Here is a 16,718-nt window from a genome sequence, read left to right as displayed (position 1 = left end):
TTCATGCATTGTCTGACTAATGTGTCTTCCTAGGTGTGAGAGGGGAATTTAAGAAGGAGCAGTTATTTTAAAATTTGAGTTAAGTTGGCAAATAAGAAATATGAATTGCTAATCGTTAAAGATAATTTACTCGTACTTAAGAAGACAGCAATTTATTTATGTAAATGTGGTGACCGTTGTGTTTAAACTTGAGTTTGTCAGCCTGGTAAATTGGGGATGTTGGATAGCTTAACTACAATTTTCCACATTTGTGATAACTCTAGGAACAGATGGAATCAATTTCGAGTGCATTGCTCCAGTGGCCAGGATATGATAAATGACTGACTCCTTAGGTATGAGATAAGGAATTATTTCTTCACTCAGTGGACAGTGTTTCCTTTCTCACATAGTTCTATATGTTGCGTTGAATGCATTCAATACAGAAATATCCCTTTTTTTTAAGGTATTACAGAAATGGAAATATGGCAGGAAAGAACAGCTGATGTACTGAAAGGCCAACCATAATCAAACCGAATTGAATCAAATCCAAGCAAGTCAAATAACAGAAAAGGCTCGAGTGGGCACTTGGGTCTAAGTAATGGAAAAATAACAATCCAACCTCAGCTGACCTGTTTTTGCCATTTTCTTTGAGCTGACTCAGTTGAAACCATAAGATGTAGGAGCAGGAGTACGTCATTTAGCCCATCAAGTCTGCTTTAGTATTCAATAAGATTGTGACTGATGCTAATCTTCAGGTGTGCTTTTTTCTGCCTTTTTCCCCTTAACCCTTGATGCCCTTTAGATTTAAAAATATGCCTCTCACAGTCTTGAATATACAGAATGGTCCAATCTCAACAGATCTTTGTAAAGAATTCCGTAAATTAATAACCATCTGAGGGAATAAATTCCTCCTCATCTTTGTCTTAAATGTAGGGCCCCTTAGTCTGAGATTATGCCCTCCAGTCTTTTAAATTTTTTTCAGGATCATGCATGTTTCATTAGGATGGCCTTTCATTTTAGAGGACTGACTCTCAGGTGGAGCTTGGCCTCCAAGTATGAAAGTACAGCACTTCACTGAATTCCGATGCTAATGCATATTGAAGACTATACTTGAGGTAACAAGAATTCTCATCTTATTTCATATCACATCTCTCTCACTAGAACTGGCTTTTATTTGCCAGTGTTGGATATTTTGAGTGGAAGGTGTTGGAGATATATTAAACAAGTGAAGATTGACTGACTGTTTTGGAAATTGGGATCCCCTGTGATTCTTCCTAAAATTTTTACTTTTTTGTAAGCGTATTACTTAACTGTTAGTTGCTGTAGTTTAAAGTTTTTCAGTGATATAACTTTGTATCTGTACATTGCCTCTTGCTATCACTGCTGAACAATTCATTCCACTTATCCCAGCATTCCCTTGCTTCCAAACAAAGGCTGCTTAACCCGAAGTTACCTGGATTCCACTTGTTTGGAATTCCATCTCTGAAATACTTTGGATGATTAAACATTTTCTTATAAACGCACCTTTCCAATGAAGCTCTGTTCACCCCTCTAGATGCCTCCCTTTTCCATTGGTGCCTATTTCCTTTTTGAGATCTGTGGGGTATTTGTCTAGAGGACCTATAATTTTAGATATTATCTTTGTCTTAACCATATTGGAGGATCTATTGATTGACTTTTTAGTTGACCCCAGTGTCACCTTGTATTTCCACAGATGTACCAGCAGAGAACTTGAAGCTTTCTTTAGTGTATTACGCTTCACGGGGGAATCTGCATTGTAAGTAAGTTCTTTTAGTTAATGCCACAAGTCTCTGAGGCCTTTGAAACATGCTGATTAGTTGAAAGAATGGCAACCGAAATATTGTTCTTCTGTGTCATGAGTAGGGTTGCCAACTCTGGATGAAGTTATCCTGGATATTTTATCACATGATGAACAAGCTCCAATCCCTAAACTCCTGTTTTTGATGTCCATCCTTGATGCAATGCATTCTGATTGGAATCTGAACAGACCCTTACTTGATTGAGTAAATCATACAAACAATTTTTTTTGTCCTGTTTTCAAATATTTTTATAATCCATGAGCAAAATGGTACATAGAAAATGGGAACGTACATTCTTTAACACCTCAGTGTGAATTCTCCCAGTTTCTTGCAACGTAAAGTATAATTGTGCAACATTTACAGCACAGAAGAGGACAATTAGGCCTTTCTTAATTGCATTGAGTCTCTGCTAGGTCATCCCATTCCCCAGCTCTTTCCCTATAACTCTGCTTTTTGTTTTCTCTGCCTTTAGGTTCTTATCCAATTCTTTTTTTTTTTGAAAACCATGACCTAATCTGTCTCTACCACACTCCTAGTTGTGTGTTCCAGATCCTGACTGAAAAACGTGTAAAATTAAATTTTCTCATGGCATGTTGGTTCTTTTGTTGCTCAGTTAATATTGGTACTCCATAGTTCTTGATCCTTACTTCAATGGAACAGCTTGTTTCTATCTACTTTTCTTAAATCACTCATAATTGTGTACATCGTTATCAAACCTTCTCTTAAGGAGAATAATCCCAGCAGCTACAATCTTAATTATTTTACTCAAATGTCCCATCCCATGGACCATTTCTAAAATTTTCTGTCTAACACTCTCTCACCATCTCTTCAAAGTGTGGTGTCAGCATTGGACACAATACTCTGAAGATTTATTTTTTCATTCCTGGAGAAGCCGGGCTAATCCTGAGTTGGCAACTCGTGTCAAGTGCTGAATATATTTGAAGGTGAGAAAGGCAAATTCTGTTTTGAAACAATCTTTGCATGAAGAAGTGTATGTAAAAGTCATCATTACGTGTTAGTTTCTCAGAATGTTCCTTTGCTCTATAATCTCTTAGGAAAGAGAAGTATCACGGTTAGCCCAAAAAGCTCAAACCCTGAAAACCGTGTTATGACTCAGTTCTAAAGTATCTATGATTCCTTGTTGACACAGTGAAATTTCTCTGTCTGAATGTGTGCTCTTGCAAAGGCCACTAGTTCTGATGTCAATGTGGTGAAGCCTTGCAACAATAGCTAATCACATTTTCCATCCCTGGGAATGCAGAAGAGCATTTGGTTTGGAAAGATGCAAATGTTAAATTTATTCGAACAAGGTTACGCATTGCATTGAAGTAGACTACATTTCATTCTGTGCCCTGAAGACAGATGCAAAATATTAATTCAACACTCCTGCAATTTTCTGTCTCCCCGTATTGCTTCCACAGCTTCAATCTCAAAAGGCCTATTTTCACTTAGCCTTGTATCTTCCACTTAATTTGTTTAAAGGAGATCTTGCTAATCATTTTGATGTTTATTGCTAGTTTACACTGAGTTTTTTTAATCATTTTGTCCTCTTTTGGATTTTGAAACTTTCCCAATTCTCTGGCTTATCACTAATCTTTGCCACATTGAATGGTTTTCTTTCCATTTGATGCTTTCCCTAATTTCCTAAGTTAACCATGGTTGTCTTTGTAGGTTAAAAAATACTTACTTAAAGTCTATTTATTAACCATCTTTTCTGAACTCTTTTCCCAGACCACTTTTTAACCAACTTTCCCTTCATTTCTTTGCAATTATTATTGAAATTTTAGTCCTGTTGTTTCTGACCCGAGATTGTCACTCAATGTAAATTCTATCATGTTACGATTACTGTTTTTGAGGGGATCTTTTATTCTGTGTTTGTTTTTTTAAACCTGTCTCATTATCACCACAAGCAAAATAGCCTGATCCCTGCTTGTATCCTTAACAAATGGTTCCAGGAATCTGTCCTGAGTACATGCTATGAGTTTTCTCCTCATGGCTGCCTCTGCCAATTTGATTTTTTTTTCCCAATTTGGATGAAAATTGAAGGTCAGCTATAGTTAATTTATTAAAATAATAAAATGTGAGGCTGGATGAACACATCAGGCCAAGCAGCATCTCAGGAGCACAAAAGCTGACGTTTCGGGCCTAGACCCGAGCGCCTCTGATGAAGGGTCTAGGCCCGAAACGTCAGCTTTTGTGCTCCTGAGATGCTGCTTGGCCTGCTGTGTTCATCCAGCCTCACTTTTTATTTTCTTGGATTCTCCAGCATCTGCAGTTCCCATTATCTCTGATAGTTAATATATTAACTTTTTTTACATAACTTTATCTCTTGATTTTTTTTTCACTGCCCTACAATATGGCTTCAGATTGTGCAAACCAGTGTTTTCTTGCCCCTGTTATTGTATAGCTTCCCCCATTATGGATTCTGCATCTTCTGATTCAAGATCATATCTTGCTGTCATATTTACTCCATCTCGTACTTTTTAAAAATGTTTATACACTCTGTCCCTTCCTGTTTCACTCTGGGTATCGAAATAGCATTCCTGTAATACTGCCAAATCCTTCTATTTTGTGAGCACGTGTATCCATTATCCAGAATCTCTCTGTTCCCAGATTCATTTAAAGCCATCTCTAGAACCCTATTTATTTCACTTGCAGGGACATTAGTCCCAGCACAGTCCATGTGAAGTCCCTACCACAAGAACCATTCCCATGTCCAATGAACTACAATCTATTCCTCCTAGACCAATGTTTTAACCTTAACTCGTTTATTTTACTGGGAAGGATGTCTTTTTACTAAAGTGATGAGTGAATATTTTTGTGCAGAAACAGACTTCTGAAAAGCAGCAATGTTAATGTCCAAAAGATGTGCTTGAATGAGTCGAATAGCCCAGTTTTGTCCTTGGTCCTATTGCATTTGAAGAGGTTGAAGTGCTATTTTGTCAATGAGCTACTGTATTCCTCTGGACAGATGGAGAGAGTTGACTCTCTGAAGACCTGAACTGATTTGTGCCTCTCTCCATTGGGGAAGCACAGTGGGAACTTGGTAAGAAGGTGTGGAATTAGGAATTGAGTAAAATAACAGCCTATTTATCCAAAATAATTTAAGATGTTAAATTAACCTTTTTACATTTAAAAATAACACATAAGATCACTTGCTGTCCAGTAAAAATTTATGGAACAATTTGATGTTTGCTTTTATAAATTGGAATGCAAATTTTGAAAATGTAATTTAGTTTGTAAGAACAGAAGTTGATCTGTCCAGTCAAGTTCAGGCTGTGCACTAGTTGCTGCTGTTGAAATCACTCTCTTAAAGGTACAATGCTTGAATAAAAATGTTGATTTTGATGCATTTGCAGGACCTTTGTATCAAAAGGTTCGAAGGTTGAGGATGTTCGTTGAGCACATAAATTTAGTTTGACAACTTGTTTGAATGTGGTTGGAGTTTTACGTTGTCAGAGCTGCCAGCTTTCAGGTGAACCCTATTTACTCCCTAAAGTTTAAACAAAGATCCTGTTGCGTTTGTAAAGGAGATCCGGGGAGTGGCCTCTAGGCACACTGCTCAATAATTAACCTTTATTCAGAATAACTGAAACAGATTGTTTGGCCATCTAAACATTGTTATTTTGTGGGAGCTTGCTGATTCACATTTGCATCGCAATAGTGGCCACACTTCAAGATGCACTTTGCTGGCTATTTAGCTCTGTGGAATGTCATCGTGGACATGTGAAGAACTCAATAAATGCCAGCTCTTTAAATCAGTCTTATTATTGGAACCTTATTCACAGAAGATCAAAATCAAATGGATGTCAATGTATGTAGTTAACCTTCTCACCTGATTTAATGTTTTGAGTTTTCCTATTTGTTGGATGATGGTGCTGTGTAATGGAACACTTTTTAATATCCAGTGCCATCTTTGAGCCCTCTTGGGTCAGGTACAGTGCAGATGATCACTTAATTGTAACATTTCTATTCCCATATCGGCTGTCTCTTTATCCTAACTGAACGAAAAGGCCAATTACATCCAGCTTTCTTTGTTATATTTTGAGAAAAACAGTCAATTGAGCAAATTCGGTGCAGGGATGCCCTGGGGTAGAATCCCAGTGAGTTGCACTTGGCCTTCCGTCTGTTTTGAGGACCGATGCGGGGTTGGGAGAAATAGCTGTTTAATCCATAATGTTCAAAAACACCTACCTTCTCATTGTATTTTAAAGGACAGGATTCAGTTCTTCAAGATTTAGCATTTGGGCTGCATCCACAATTTTGTTTAAAAAGTGAGATGCAAAGGGGCTTTACAACTGTTGGCACTTGGCTGGAGCTCCATGGTAGCCATTGCTTTTTGGCGGTCACGACCCCATAACTTTGACCAGTCATGCTGCTGGGGTTCTGAGAAATAGTTTGGGATGACCTGACTTTGAGTACACATGCTGCCATTTGTGATTGCACTCTGCACTCTGTACATCAATTCCAGTCTTGAACTCCACAGTACAAGCACTGAAATGGTGTTTTAATGGCACGACAATGTGCTTAAAATGTTCAAAAATATAGTATTGGCCAGAAAGCTGTTCATTTACATAGGCTGGCATGGTTACTCAGTGGCCAGTACTGCAGCCTTACAGCATCAGGGACACAGGTTCAATTCTACCCTCTGGCATCTGTATGGAGTTTGCAGGTTCTCTCAGTGTCTGCATGGGTTTCCTCCAGGTGCTCTAGTTTCTTCCCACAGTGGATGTGCAGGTTGGGTGGATTGGCTATGCTAAATTACCTATAGTGTCTGGGGATGTGCAGGCTAAGTCGATGAGCCTTGTGAAATACAGGGTTGCAGAGATAGGGTAGGAGCGTGTGTCTGGGTAGGATGGTGCCTGGAAGGATGGTATGGACTCCCTGGGCCAAATGGCCTGCTTCTGCACTGTAGGGATTCTGTGATTTTTCTGGACCTGATTAAATGTCAAAACAGTCTAAAGGAAATGTGCAAGCAATTATTGAGGCCCTTGTCTACCAGATATTTGGACAGTTAATGTACAATAGCAAAACACTATTATTGCGTAAAATGAAAAGACCTGATAATACTCAGGTGAGGCAGTAGCAGTGTTTTGAAACAGAACTAGTTTCTGGTCAGTGAAATGCCATTGAAATCAGTAAAAGATATAGCAGGGACAGCATAAAAGGAACATCTTAGCGAGTGGAAGGCAGAGGACATTGAATGACAAAATGGGTGATGTGGCAAGTGAAGATAAGGAACGGAGGAGAAACAAATAAACAAAAGAAAATCTAGAGAAGATATAAAAGGAACTCATCTGATAACCCAACTCTCCATTTATTAAGGCAATAAACCCTTTTTACTTCATTTCTTTACGCCGTTGTTCAGCAGTGTTCACATATTTCACTAACAGTTTGACAGACAAAGGAAGAATCATCCTCCATTTGGTAGATGAACCCTACTTTGCCATTTTCAAGATAAATTCCAGAGGGGTGTACAGCTTTTGTATAATCATGCAAGCTGTATCTGTTGCTTTACTATTGGAGTTGCTTTTGGTCTGCATGAATATTCAGAAGACCTGGAGATTACAGTTGATGCCCAACTAAAGATCAGTGCCATCCTAGAGGCATTTAGCTGTAACCTCATCAGGTTGTGTAGCACTGCAAGAGGAGAAATGGCGGTTGATTTTCTGCTTAGTTTTCTATTTATTGTTGGCTCCCTGCATTTGATGTCTCATTGCTGTCGCATTGTTTCTCCCTCTGCCACTTCCCATGTGTCCCTCCATCCCTCCCTCCTCCCTCGGCCAAAAGACTGAATATTTTTCAGTGTGGAACTGGAGGAACACAGCAGACGAGGCAGCATCAGAGGAGCAGGAAAGCTGACATTTCCGTTTGGGACCCTTCTTCAGAAATGGGGGAGGGGAAAGGGGCTCTGAAATAAATGGATGCGGGGGGTCGGTGATAGCAGGTAGGTAGGTAGGGATTGGTCAGTGAGGTGGGAGAGAAGACAGGTTACTTACCCATCTCTGACCTCCTCCCAAGACCAACCCCCCCGCCACCCCCAATTCTTGCCTCCTTGATCTGTCCATCATCTCTCCCACCGTTCCTCCCGCCTCATTGACCAATCTCTACCACTATCAACCTGCTATCACCACCCCCGCCTCTCTATTTATTACAGAGCCCCCTTCCTCTCCCCAGTTTCTGAAGAAGGATCCCAAACCGAAACGTCAGCTTTCCTGCTCCTCTGATGCTGCCTGGCCTACTGCGTTCCTCCAGCTCCACACCTTGTCATCTCAGACTCCAGCTTTGGCAGTTCTACTATCTCTTGAATTTTTGTCAAGCTGCACTGATGCCCTGTAGTCTGTGTTAAATTATTCATTCACAGGAGAAGGGCATCACTGGCTAGGCCAGCATTTATTACCCATCCCTAATTGCCAAGAGGGCAGTTAAGAGTCAACCACATTATTATGGGTCTACAGTCACATGTAGGCCAGACCAGATAAGATGGAAGTTTGCTTCCCCAAAGGACATTTAGTGAACCAGATGGGTTTTTCCACCACTTGGCAATGGGTTCATGGTCATCATTAGACTCTTAATTCTGGATTTTTACTGAGTTCAGGTTCCACCATCTTCAGTGGTGGGATTTGAACCCAAGGCCCCAGGAGATTACCTGGGTGTCTGGATTAACAGTCCAGTCATAATACCAATAGGCCGTTGCCTCTACTGTATGTTGCCGAGAATCCTGTTTCTCCAAACTGCCTTTTGTATCAAATTGATTTCCTAAATGCAAGGTTGTATTTTAAAGCATTGATGAGCATAAGAATCACCTACTTTGATCTCACAATTGATTATGATTTTGACAAAATGTAACTGTGTAGGTTAAGATACTTTCAGAATTTTAAGAAGGACACATGCAATAACAGTTAGAAAGGTGAGGATGAGTGAATGAATGGGGGAGTTATGTGTCATTGAAAATTACCTTGTAGCATTTGTTAATGGAATGCACAATGAAACTAATTTTGGAGTTCTGTTCTAACAGTAAGAATGATTGGAGGGAGAATGTGTAAATAGAGCAGAGGTAACTTGAGTTTGGGAACCAGTTTTTTTTCTTTGATTCATGTACCCGGATTTTTCTTTTTAGAGCCATGAGAATGTGGAACTCGTTACCATCAACTTGAGGCAGTTATTGCTGATACATTTAAGGGGCAGCTAGATAGGTACAGGAGGGACCATTTATACAGATGGTTCGCCATGATGTCCGATGAGAGGAAGCTTACGTAGTGTATTAACTCCAATATAAGACTATTGGGCAGAATAGGCTGCCATTGTGTTGAAAGGTTTCATGAAATATCTTCAGAGATGTTGATCACCATCAGCTAACGGATTTGATTCAAGGCTGCTGTCATTCAGGGTGGCTCAGTGGTCAGTACTGCTGCCTGACAGTGCCAGGGACTTGATCAATCCCAGGCTCGGGTGACTGTGCGGAGTTTGAACATTCTCCCCATGTCTGTGTGGGTTTCGTCCGGGTGCTCCCAGTTTCCTCCCACAGTCCAAAGATGTGCAGGCTAGGTGGGTTAGCTGTGCTAAACTGCACATAGTGACTGGAAATGTGCAGGTTAGGGGAGTAGCCATGGGAAATGCAGGGTTACAGGGATGGGGTGGTGGGGTGGTGGTGGGGGGGGTTTGGGGCGATGGGTCTGCCTGGGATGTTTTTCACAGGATTGGTGTGGATTTGATGGGTCAAATGGGCTGCTTCTACACAGTAGGGATTCTACAGTTAAAACCCTGCAGTTGCTTCCTGTTACTGTAAATGTCTCCGAAATAAACTGGCTTGGTAACCCTATTCACTCTGAAAAATCTCATGAATGAATGGACCAGTTTTCTGATATGACATGCTACAGCTTCTCATGAGAAGCAGTTGAAGGCTTGTATCTGTCCTTGAGGGAGGGGAGGAGAATGAAGGGAAATCTGATCGCAATTTACAGATTGCTGTGGGGTCTAGATAGAGCAATGTAAAGAATATTCTTTTTATGAATAGCTGAGACTAAGATCTTAACTCAAGTTAGAGAATGTTGGTGTTGAAGAATCACTTTCCTGCTTCATGTGCTCAGCATCAGCTGTGAGTATTCTCAGGCCAGGTGTAGCACCTGGAGATTGGGCTGAAAACTGCTCTTCACTTCAACCTTCATCTGTACCTTCTAATACAACAATGTTGTGGTTTTGTAACTACTTATACAAAGAACATAGAACATTGCAGCACAGTACAGGCTCTTTGGCCGTCGATGTTGTGCTGAATTGTGAAACCAATCTGAAGCCCATCTAACCTACTCTATTCCATTATCACCCATATGTTTATCCAATGACCATTTAAATGCTCTAAAACTTGGCGAGTCTACTACTGTTGCAGGCAGGGCATTCCACGCTCTTACTACTGAGTAAAGAAATTACCTCTGACATCTGTCCTATATCTATCGCCCCTCAATTTAAAGCTATGTCCCCTCGTGCTAACCATCTCCATCCGAGGAAAAAGGCTTTCGCTGTCCACTCTATCTAATCCTTTGATCATCTTGTATGTCTCCATTTGGTCACCTCGTAACCACCTTCTCGCTAATGAAAACAGCCTCAAGTCCCTCAGCTTTTCCTCATAAGACCTTCCCTCAATTCCAGGCAACATCCTGGTAGATCTCCTCTGCACCCTCTCCAATGCTTCAACATCCCTCCTATAATGTGGCGACCAGAACTGTACGCAATACTCCAAGTGCGGCTGCACCAGAGAGATTTGTGCAGCTGCAACATGACCTCATGGCTCTGAAACTCAATCCCTCTACCAATAAAACCTAACACACCGTACACCTTCTTAACAATCCTATCAACCTGGGTGGCAACTTTCAGGAATCTATGAACATGGACACCGAGATCCCTCTGCTCGTCCACATGACGAAGAATCTTACCATTAGCCCAGTACACTGTATTCCTGTTACTCCTTCCAAAGTGAATCACCTGACACTTTTCCGCATTAAGGTCCATTTTCCACCTCTCAGCCTAGCCCTGCAGCTTATCTATGTCTCTCTGTAACCTGCAACATCCTTGCGCACTATCCACAACTCCACCAACTTTAGTGTCATCCGCAAATTTACTAACCCATCATTTTATGCCCTCATCCAGGTCATTTATAAAATGACGAACAGTAGTGTCCCTAAAATGGATCCTTGCAGTACACCACTAGTAACTGAACTCCAGGATGAACATTTCCCATCAACCACCACTCTCTGTCTTCTTACTGCTAGCCAATTTCTGATCCAAACCGCTAAATCACCCTCAAACCTAGTCCTCTGAATTTTCTGCAATAGCCTACTAAAGGGAACCTTATCAAACACTTTACTTAAATCCATATACACCACATCAACCACTTTACTCTCATCCACCTGTTTCATCACCTTCTCAAAGAACTCAGTAAGGTTTGTGAGGCACGACCTACCCTTCGCAAAACCGTTACACAGATGGCAGGATCTGCCGATGCTGGAGAATCTGAGATAACACAGTGTGAAGTTGGATGAACACAGCAGGCCAAGCAGCATCAGAGGAGCAGGAAAGTTTGACGTTTCGGGTCAAGACCCTTCTTCAGAAATGGGGGAGGGGAGGGGGATTCTGAAATGAATAGGGAGACAGGGGGAGGGTGGGTAGAAGATGGATAAATGAGAAGATAGGGTAAGTGGAGACAGACAAGTCAAAGAGGTGGGGTTAGAGTCGGTGAAGGTGAATGTAGGTGGGCAGTTATGGAGGGGATAGGCCAGTCCAGGAGGGTGGACAGGTCAATGAGGTGGGATGAGGTTAGTGGGTAGGAGATGAGGGTGGGGCTTGAGGTGTGAGGAATGGTTAGAGAGGCGCGACAAGCTGGGCTGGTTTTGGGATGTGGTCGGGGTTGGGGAGATTTTGATGCTTGTGAAGTCCACATTGATATCCTTGGGTTGCAGAGTTCCCGAGCGAAATATGAGATGCTGTTTCTGCAGCTTTCGGGTGGTGTCATTGTGGCAATGCAGGAGGCCCAGGATGGACATGTCATCCAAGGAGTGGGTGGGTGGGGGGAGTTGAAATCATTTGCGACTGGGAGGTTCCCAAGCCTCCGCTTTGTGAAACACCTACACTCAGTTCGCAACAAACAACTACACCCCCCAGCTGCAAAACATTTCAACTCCCCCACCCCGCCCCAATCCTTGGATGACGAAACTGTGTTGACTATCTCTAATCAAATTGTTCCTTTCTAGATGATTATAAATCCTATCTTTTATAATCCTCTCCAACACCTTACCCACAACCGAAGTAAGGCTCACTGGCCTATAATTACCAGGGTTGTCTCAACTCCCCTTCTTGAACAAGGGGACAACATTTGCTATCCTCCAGTCTTCTGGCACTTTTCCTGTAGACAATGATGACATAAAGATCAAAGCCAAAGGCTCTGCAATATCCTCCCTAGCTTCCCAGAGAATCCTAGGGTAGATCCCATCTGGCCCAGGGGACTTATCTATTTTCACACTTTCCAGAATTGCTAACACCTCCTCCTCATGAACCTCAATCCTGTCTAGTCTAATAGCCTGTATCTCAGTATTCTCCTCGACAACATTGTCTTTTTCCTGTGTGAATACTGACGGAAAATATTCATTTAGTGCCTCTCCTATCTCTGGATCCATGCACAACTTCCCATTACTGTCCTTGACTGGCCCTAATCTTATTCTAGTCGTTCTTTTATTCCTGACATACCTAAAGAAAGCTTTAGGGTTTCCCCTACTAACTGTCCTGTGTCAAGTTTGGCAGTTGCTGACATCCACTCCATTTAATAGGTGTAAGAGAGTATTAAAGTGTCTCAACTGTGATTTTCTGAAGTTTTTGATTTGGAAGTCATTGCTTTGGAAAATTGCAAATGCGACTCCTGTATTTAAGTAGGATATTCAAGAAAATCCAAGGAATTATGGACCAGGTAGCTGATAGTCTGTTGTCAGGAAGGTATTATTGACTATAATTAAGTATCATATAACCAAAAGCTTTGAACATTTCTGGCTAATTGGAGGAAGTAGTATAGATTTGCAAATATACAGGCTTCCAGAAGTCATTACACAAAGCACCTCATGTATGATTGTTAGCTCAAATTGAAATTCTTGATGTTGAATGCAAATTACTGATCTGATTAACAAGTTGGCTGAGTGGTGGGAGAAAAATTAGGGATAATATGGAGTGTCGTTAACAAACCTGTTTGGATAAACTTCTTCACTTCTGCAGGACAGGAAGGATTTGAACCCAGATCTTTTGGCCTACAGGGATCCTACCACTGGATCACATGAGCCCGTGGTGGGGATAGTGGACAGTGCTAGTCAAATACTTGTCAATTGAATTCAATGTCTTACACAAATCTGTGTTAGGCCTCAATTATTCCTTGTATTCAATAAGAGATAAACAAACAGGTGCATGCCCTCGAATTTGGAAGGTTGAAACCATCTAGGACAAAATGGCTTGCAACCTATTCATGAACTGGAATGCTTACTCCCTCCACCACTGATGCATGGTGGCAGCAGTGTGCATGCAGGTTTATAAGATGCACCGCAGCAATTCAGCAGGCTTCTTTGGCCCGTACCTTCCAAACCCTTGACTTCTGCCCTGAGCCTTCAAGGTGGTAGAAGATGAGTGGAAACAACACCACCCAAATGTTTCCTTTCAAGCAAACACTGTGCCAGACTTGGAAATGTATCACTGGATCAAAATCCTGCAACTCCCTTACTAATGGCACAGCAGCTATCCCTGTGCCCAAGAACTACAGTGGTCTACAAAGCATCTCATCACCACCACCACCTCCTTGTTCTGAAAGTTAGTTAGTGATGCACAATGTATGCTGGCCTAGCCAGTAACACCCATGCCTCATGAATTTAATAAATAAAAACTGTTGAAACATGATTTAATTCCAAGGTATTTAAGAGAGGCTGGGAGGAACAGTTTCTGCTTGCTGAAGAGTCTGTGACTGAAGTGTTTAATCAATAACAAAAACCAGGCTTTGAGGGAGTAAAATTGGAAAATGGCTACTCTGAAGGAAAAACATTTGCGACTCTGAATAGAAATTAATGCAAGAACAATTGTTAATTTTCAGTCTAAAATTGCTCAATTGATCTACAAAAAATTTGAGATCTGGGGCATAATTGGGTATTTGGAGTTGGGTCAGAGCCCAGTCTTATTTGAATGGCGAAGCTGACACTTGAAGGGCTAAACAGCTCTGGAGCCTACGTGGCTGTGTTAAATTTCATTTTTTCAGTCTTTTTGTCATTGGTAAGTAATAAATATACGAGAGACAAAAATGTGTTAAAACTTTGTCACTGACCAGTGACAGTATCTACTGTAACAGTATGTTGTGTGTGGTGAGACCTCTATTGTTTTCATAATTTCATGAAATTAGTCACAGTGCTTTAGTGACACCCCATGCTGACCTTGTGTCTTGATTTTACTTTGAATTGAATCCAGGTACTGAGAGTCGCCAAAGAGATGGGGTTCCCAATCCACCTCAAGTGGTCCTATTTCGAAGCTATTGTCTACAGATCTAATCGAAAAGCCATTGTCAAATCTTAATATTTTTCTCAACATTGCAGGTGTTTTTAACAAGTAGATCTGCTGACGATCCATTGTTCCATTGAGCAAGGATTAGTTGAGTTGTGGTCATGTGTATTTGATATCGGGAATCATCTCTCAAAGTCAAGGTTTGCAAAAAGTTTGTGTCAGGAACAGAAATGTTTGGGTCTCAAGCTGTGAGGCAGCAATAGCTGTTGTGAAATTCTGACCCAAGCTGTAACAGCCATATAAATGTCCTTCTGCACTCTCCAGTCTTTCTGAGGTGTTGCATTAATTACAAACATTAAAATGGGGTCACAGAGGAAATGTTTCAAGACCATAATTGATCCATTCTTGGAGAATTCTGTGTCTATTTGGGAATGGCTCACCCAGTCTACAGTAAGTAATGAAAGGGAAGGTTTTGATACCAGAAATTAACTGCAGATTATTTGTGGTTGAAAATCTGGTTTATGCACAATCCAGCTGGAGAGACCTGGATAATGATCTGTGTGTCTTGTTAGATCCTTCAACAAAGAAGCACAATGTCCATCTCAGGACTTGGGAGCAATAGATAATGGGTTATCAAGTTCCCTTTGGTGGTTTCACCATCCATCATCCTGAGTGAACCTGCATCTGTGGGTGCTTCAAATTGGGATCTCCACACTGAGCATCTTTGGTTATACAGACATCACTGTATTTTTCTTCCAGGACAAGGGCTGTATCAGGCCAGAGACAACTAGCCTGCTGTGCACCCATGTGTAAGTATGCATAACTTTACCTGTGTGCCATTCTTTTGGTGGGGGATGCTCCATTCTTCTGTCCCCCACACAAGCTTGATCTGAATGGGAAGACATTCTGTGCTTATTCAGAAACGGTGATAGAAGGCAGGTTGGTCATATAAATATTGGAATAAGGGCGTATACCTCTTAATTTAACCCAATGGGCATCTTTTGTCGTTGGGAAGCTCGGATGGCTAAGGGACCAAGAACTGCCAAAATTTGGCTAACTTGATTCACTCACTGCCCTCCCCACCATGGTCACTTAGAACTCTTCTGATCCTACTGATCTGTCCCCACCCTACTTGACTTTAGTCTTGTCTGACCAGATGTCTCTTTTTCACTTACAATCTTCTATTTCCCTGACCCCTGACCTGTGCCAAGTTCAACAGTAGAATAGATCAATCCCCCCTGCCCCCTGCCCTTCCACCTCCCTCCATGCCTCCTAGTGGATATTCAGCCTATTGACTCCAAAAATAAGGCACTTCTACTGATGAATCCCTTTACTCAGTTGTGTGGAGTGCTTCCCATCAGTGAGTGCAATAGAAAATGCTGTTCTGTGGTGTTCTGCGGAATTAGTAAAATGTTGATTTTGTACAAAATCTTTCATCCATTTGAGTACCTCCAACATCTGGTTTGAGTTGGCTTAAAACCGTTCAATTAGAATCTATTTTGCAGTTGTTTTGGCTTTTGCTCACCATTGTTTTTTTCTCTGTTCAGGGAACATATGCTGGAATCTATTCACATGAACCTTTTTTTTGAACCATGTGCTTAACTGATCTTCGGTCCCAAACAGAGATCTTAATTTGAAACTCACAAGTTACTGTTTGCGCCTTTTTGAGCTGCCAAGCGAATGTACAATTACCAGCTTCTTTCAGGGTGGCCTTTGTCTCACAGGGAGTGGAATTAGAGATATTCATAGGGAATACAATTTTTCATTCAGTATCTCAATAGCGCAGGACTTGGACATTTTCCAAAATTCCTTTGTGGAAGCAATTCTGCAATTTCATCTGGGACATTATAGTGAACTCTGTTGCTACATATGGTGTTCCCCTCAATGTATGGATACTCACAGCCAACTAGTCTTAAATATTATAAAAATGAAGAAGAACCTCTCGTACTAACAGTGGTTTGTTTTCTTTTGTGGCAGTTGCTGACCAAGGAAGTGGGTTGGTTAATAGAATACTGCAAATGCTGTTTTACCCAACATCTTATAAACTGCCACTCATGATTTTAAAAAAACCAGCACAATTGTATACCTCAAATACCATGAAGTATACTGTATTATTCTGTCAAATTCTTTATTTTAGCTTTTAATTTATTTACCTCAATGCAAATTTTGGACCAGACTAAACCCCCTCAAAACATCTTAGGAAGATAGCCATAACTGCAATTTTTATTAAAAAAGCCAGCGCCAAATGTTGCGTTCCGATTGCAGTTTGATTCATAAAACTACCAGCCCTGCAGCAAAACATACTTTATTCATACACTATATAGTTAAAATACAATAAAGAGTTGGAATAACTTAACAGCATAATAAATTATTCAACTACTAAACCGTAACTGTTTCAAAAAAGTA

At 41.0% G+C, this 16,718-nt stretch overlaps 1 protein-coding gene across 28 annotated transcripts in view; it reads left to right on the top strand.

The window, feature by feature from the left end:
• The window catches only part of pknox2 (pbx/knotted 1 homeobox 2), a 422,222-nt gene that overhangs the window by 96,793 nt on the left and 308,711 nt on the right, over positions 1 to 16,718 (top strand). For 14 of the 28 annotated variants that reach the window (XM_059639012.1, XM_059639006.1, XM_048562475.2 and 11 more), the window contains one exon: positions 1,694 to 1,760. The gene's annotated coding sequence lies outside the window, so the exon portion shown is untranslated. Of the gene's footprint in view, positions 1 to 1,693; positions 1,761 to 15,071; positions 15,122 to 16,718 lie in introns of all 28 variants that reach the window. The other 14 variants (XM_059639008.1, XM_048562476.2, XM_059639004.1 and 11 more) reach the window with 2 other exon arrangements.

The sequence above is a fragment of the Stegostoma tigrinum genome, chromosome 32, assembly GCF_030684315.1.
Source record: "Stegostoma tigrinum isolate sSteTig4 chromosome 32, sSteTig4.hap1, whole genome shotgun sequence".
In the NCBI taxonomy this organism is placed as follows: domain Eukaryota; kingdom Metazoa; phylum Chordata; class Chondrichthyes; order Orectolobiformes; family Stegostomatidae; genus Stegostoma; species Stegostoma tigrinum.
The sequence above is the reverse complement of the archived record's forward strand: the minus strand, read 5'-3'. Positions and strand labels throughout refer to the sequence as shown.